We start from the raw sequence: 6,128 nt of genomic DNA on the forward strand, positions 1-6,128 counted from the left end.
GGTTGAAAGGTGCTGTTTATTAAAAAGATTTTTTCCCCAGAGGGCACATCTCTCTGCTGAGGACTTACAGGTACTGACAGTCACGTCAAGGAGTTGTTCATGTGGCTTGACTGAAAATTAGTTTGACGCGTATATGAGGCTGTGCAGTGGAAGGCAAGGCAACTTCCATTCCTACAGAAGAGAAAGTACAACATCTGTTAATTAGGGAGTGGATAGGAAGCATGGATGGAGTGGAGTGAGCCCCTGCAAAAGTTGAGCAGCTTAGCTCAGAAGTGATGTCTGGTAAGGAGACACTCAATTTGATTAGTGATTGAAATGTGACTTAACTAATGTCAGACTGTATAAAGTGCTTGGCCATAACTGGAAATAGCCATTTCTTTATTTTTACAGTGATCTGCATCCATTCATTGCTCCCTGCTTTCTTTATTGACCTGCTCTTGAATAAATATCTGGCAGAAATGAAAATGCAATGTGCTCTTATCAAAGTTAATGAATGAACTGAATCCAAATGTGAAATGGTTTATATTCCATTTTGCTTATTCTGTAGTTTCGGAAATGCTTAGATGAATAAGAGTGTGCAACTTACTTGTAAAGCCAACGCAAAAATCAATAGATAAGCTTTCATGCTTCCTTTCTTAGTTGATGGTATTGATGATGATGATTAAATTAGATAGTTTCTTTTTAACCAAATTTAAAAACAATAAGGCTTCGTTGCACTTCCGTCTTCCTCTCCCTTTTGGTAAAACAGGTTTGGCTAAGTTGGCTTCTCATGCTTCCCATCCCACAACACCTGAAATACCTTTTCTATCCATAGAGCTTTTCTTATATTCCAAGTGTGTATCACAGAACATAGGCAGAAAAGTTCACTGGGTTCAGCTGGATCATGAAAAAAGACAACATTTCAACAGTTAATCTTCTCTTCAGGCATTTAAGAAATCATGGTCAAGATCAATATGGAAAGAGGTAAAATGTTTACAATTCCAGCAATGGAAAAGAGAGGAAGGAGAACATCTGTTTTTCATCTTCTTTTTAGACCAGTGCTCGAGTTCTTTTCAGAGTTTTCAGCCTTGGGAAGCCTCTAGTTCATATTCATGCTCAGCTTTTGTGGCTTGTATCACCCAAGCTTGCAAAGTCAACTGATTACTTTAAATATTAGAGGGTACTTAAATTAGAAAAAGCAAGCTTGAGCAGAGCTGGACATGTAGCAGGAAATCAATATATGTGTTAATTTAAAGTGGGGTGATTGATATCTTCTGTAAGCATATTCATCTGCCAATTCATCTCTCCTGTCTGATGCCTGGTAGCCTCCTAAGATTTGAGCAGCTAGAGAGGAGATATAGATATGTGAGTTTCATAGTCACAGGTTCAAATATACAGAAACATAACTTACTTCATTTTTCTGTTAGTGAATTTTTTTCTTTCTCAGGTGCCTAGTCTACTTTATAGCAGTAGAAGACAAAAACCGCAACCATAACAACAATAAAAATCTTAATCTAGTTATTTCCAGGTAAACGCAGTCCAAAGCTGTGATGTCTTAGTTAATACAAATGAATAATTCAGCCAACATTCAGATTTAAAACATCTTCTCACGTTTTCTCTGTCTCCTTCATCTCCTTGCAGTTTCTTTTAAGCTTCTGAGCATAGCGATCATGTTTGTGGGGACTTGTGTTTATGAAGCTGTTATATGGCTCTAAAGGCACGAAGCTCATTTCTTTCACTTATATTCCATGACCTTTAAAGAACTTGGTGAAAATTAAAGCTGGTCAGCAGGTCCAAGAATACAGTGTGGTGACCAGAAGGCCCACTGCCCAAGCTCATGCATTCAAGAGATGCCAAGCCTTTGGAGCGTAGCCTCTTGTTAATGTTTACTGTATTTCATTAGCCAAAATAATTTAAAATGATGATTCATTCATCCAGTATTTTTTGAGCAGCTGCTCAGTGCCAAATATAGCACTGGAGAGAGAGTTATGAAGAAGAGGAGCAAGGTCCCGGCACCCACGGAGCTCACAGTCTACTGGTTAAGGTAAATATTAAACCAAAATGTAAAATGAGATTCATGCTAAAAGAGAAACAAGATTACTTTGAAAGTATGTAATAGGGAGGCCTGGCCTGGCCTGAGAGGTCAGAGAAAACATTCTCAGTGAAGTGACATTTAAATGGAGAGCTCAAGAAAGAATAAAAATCAGCCACATTTAGAGAAGCCACTGGCCTTGGTTCCAGTAAATCTGCAAGCTACTCTCATCCTAGACTGTAACATCCTCTTGTATCTGTTCTAGCTATTAAACCACAGGCCTGCTTGGAAGAACCCTAACCCTAACAATTCTTCCATCCCCCAGGTAAGATACCATGGCTGGCCAAATAATTATGTGTGTCTTTAAGTGATAAGTCTTTGTCTTCTTCCATGTCACCTCTTCTATTTCAGCTGCGAGAAATGGAGCTAAAAGGAGCCCAGGAGGAAGCTGACATATTGGCCCAGGGAAACAAAGGAGCCCAAATGTCTTGCCTCTAAGCTCAAAAACTAAGAGTTCAAGTATAAAGACGCAGACGTAGTGAATGGACTTGAGGACACGGGGAGGGGGAAGGGTAAGCTGGGAGGAAGTGAGAGAGTGGCATGGACATATATACACGACCAAATGTAAAATAGCTAGCTAGTGGGAAGCAGGTGCATAGCATAGGGAGAGCAGCTTCGTGCTGTGTGACCACCTAGAGGGGTGGGATAGGGAGGGTGGGAGGGAGGGAGATGCAAGGGGGAAGAGATATGGGGATATATGTATATGTATGGCTGATTCACTTTGTTATAAAGCAGAAACTAACACACCATTGTAAAGCAATTATACTCCAATAAAGATGTTAAAAAAAAAAAGATTCAGACACACACAGGAACAACCCGTTCTCCTTACTCTTTCAAACTCACCAGAAAAACCCTTTGAGCTGAGGAGAATAGAAGGACAATTTAGAGTGGAAAGCCAAAGATTTGTCACCATTCTTCACAGAGCTGGGATGGGAAAGGAGAGAAGCGTGAGTGTTGGAGAGAGGATGTCACACCATCCTGGTGTGACAACGTACAAATAATGTCACACTCATGGGTGACATAGACAAAAAGAGGGTTTAAGAACACTCATGCAACTTTGGCAGCTCCAGAATTTCCATGGGTACCCAGTGGGGCATAAAAGTTGGCAAAGAGAAGTAGTGGTATGCCCAGTGTCCCAGGGCTATGATGAAAGAACAGGGCAGCTCTGCCTACCCCACAACCCAAGACCCCCTCCCTGGAATCAGAGGATACAGTTACATAGTGGCCACGTGGCAAAGAGAGAATTGTCATATGCAGTTTAGACCATGGAGACACCTGTATGAGAGGTATGCAGGATAAAATCAGATGTCATTACACTATAAGAATGATGGCTCAGATGAAAACGTACAAGAATCCTGAATTAACTCAGATGGTAGAAATTAGTTCAAGTAATTTAGCTGTGAACTTGAAGGATGAAGCAGTTTGAAGACTTTCATCTATTCAAATTACATAATGATGATAGAAGAATGATGTAAGGGTGTAACTTGAACTTATAAGAAACCAACCCCAGCTGAAGGATATGGATCTGGAGTTCCCTGGCACCACTTTTAGAGGCCCACTAGATTTGTTTTTAGAGGCCCACTTTATACAATTGCATACAAATAGAGTCTCCCTGGAATGTTGTTGCCTCTGTTACTCCACCGCACTCTCACATCTGTGGCTTGTAAGTGAGCATAGTGTCTTTAAAATCTTAGGGAGGATTAGAATAAAATATAGAGATAATGAAGTGAATCAAACCCATAGTATTAATACCAGTATGTGAAGTTCAGAATAATGTGTGTACAGTTGGTATTTAATTTGCTTGTGATGTCGAAGAGAATGTGGTATATTTTAGTGACAGTTTGAACAGGTCCCAATTTTAAAATGTCATTAACTTATGATTTTTATTAAAGTATGTAAGATATTTTGAGTACATTTATATTTTAATGCACTAGAATGTTTAAGAGAATTTGATATTCTTTATATTTACAAATTTGACTAATTAAATATGTGAGTTGTTCAAGCAAGTAGTAAGGTTTTGATTGTTGAGATCTTAGGTACACCTAGTCAGGTATATGAAGTGCTTAAAAAGAAAATCAGATATACTAAACTTTGCACTTTGAAATGTTGAAGAGAATTGAGTTAACTAAGTTTACAAACAGGATCAAGCAGAATTTAGTCTGTTCAGCCTGAGTTGATCTAACATTAATTGAAGGCTGTCTTGCAAGTGATTGACAAAATATACTAGATTTATGGAATAGACTACGATTTTTAAATTGGATTTAAAGGCCAGGAGAAACTACTTTTTATTTTGTAATTTTAATAAATTAATATAAAACCAAATAACTGCAAATAGTGTTTCCTGCACACAAAAGGTCCCTCTTAGACATCAAAAATTCAGTGATGGAAGCTAGTCATTCCCCCACAGACCATCTCAGTCACAATCTCAGGGAGCACTGTGTATTTCCTATATCAAGAATCAGACTAGTAGAAGCAGACACTGAAGCCTGGCCACCCAAGATGCCATTCTCAACTGCATCTCCCTTGCCAATCTCCCATGAGAGAGGATGGAAAACCCAAAATGTCACTTTCCCTCTTTTCTTCCCAGCAAACGGCAGCCCGTGACTCATTCCTACTAAGAGGAAGTTTTGGAGGACCTTCTGATCTCTTCATAGCTCTCTCTCCAGTGCCTAGTGCTCTATTTAACACTGAGTAGCTACTCAAAAAGTATTGAGTGAGGACTTCCCTGATGGTGCAGTGGTTGAGAGTCCGCCTGCCGATGTAGGGGACACGGGTTCGTGCCCCGGTCCGGGAGGATCCCACATGCCGCAGAGCGGCTGGGCCCGTGAGCCATGGCCGCTGAGCCTGTGCGTCTGGAGCCTGTGCTCCGCAACGGGAGAGGCCACAACAGTGAGAGGCCCGCGTACCGAAAAAAAAAAAAAAATTGAGTGAAAAAGAATAGGTATATGTATAACTGAATCACTTTGCTGTACACCTGAAACTAACACATTGTAAATCAACTATACTCCAATATAAGATAAAAATTTTTTAAAATATTGAATAAATGGATCATTGTTTTTAATTATTTTGGTTAATGAAATACAGTAAACATTAACAAGAGGCTAGGCTCCAAAGGCTTGGCATCTCTTGAATGCATGAACTTGGGCAGTGGGGTTTCTGGTCACCACATTGGATTCTTGGACTTGCTGACCAGCTTTAATTTTCACCGAGTTCTTTAAAGGTCGTGAGATGCAGGTGAAAGACATGAAGTTCAGGATGTGAGGGCCTGTCTTAGCATACACAAAATGTGACATCTTCAGTTTCCAGGGAAGAGGACATTTTCCTATTGCTATCAATCAAAAACACAGTGTTATTTTCAGTGCTTAAATAGATTAAATGGAGTGATTTTACTGATGTGTTAAAACTTGTTAGTTGAGAAACACTTTTACAAACTGTAAATGGAAATTGAGATGAATCTAAGGCTTCCTTTCATTTTGCAAAGCAGGTGAATCTTCCAGGATTTATTTTCTTCCTGACATTCTTTTATATAATGCATTTGAACAGACTTAAGATGAAACAGAGATTTTTCATATCTTTTGACCCTGAGCCATTTATATGAGAGAGGCTTTTAAAACATGAATATTTTTGGCTCTAACAACTGCACCTTTGAAATGGCATGAAACACAGTGTTTAGACTGCAAATATCACTGACATTTCAAAAGTGCAAACAATGTTTAATAGCATAGCAGAAAATTTATTGCTTCTGCATGAACATAGGTATTGCTTAAGAGTTTATGGTATTTAAGAGTTAAATAAATCAGTGGACAACTCACTATAGACTAGCTCTATGTAACCAGAGGTAGGTATAATAATTAGGAGGACTGTGAAACTCTTTTAATGCTTCAATAAATATGCCATATATCTGTGGCAGCCTGCTGTTCTCTGAGCCCAGATTGCTGCTTTGTAGGTAGGTATCAATCTTCACTACTTGCTGTGTTCAACCTTTCTCAATCTGTGATCAGGATCCATCTGTTCAGCTGTATTTGTTAGTGTGTTTTCTTATGACATAAATCCTTCA

This window comes from Neophocaena asiaeorientalis, unplaced genomic scaffold (assembly GCF_003031525.2).
Source record: "Neophocaena asiaeorientalis asiaeorientalis breed wild unplaced genomic scaffold, Neophocaena_asiaeorientalis_V1.1 scaffold519, whole genome shotgun sequence".
NCBI classification, from domain to species: Eukaryota; Metazoa; Chordata; class Mammalia; order Artiodactyla; family Phocoenidae; genus Neophocaena; species Neophocaena asiaeorientalis.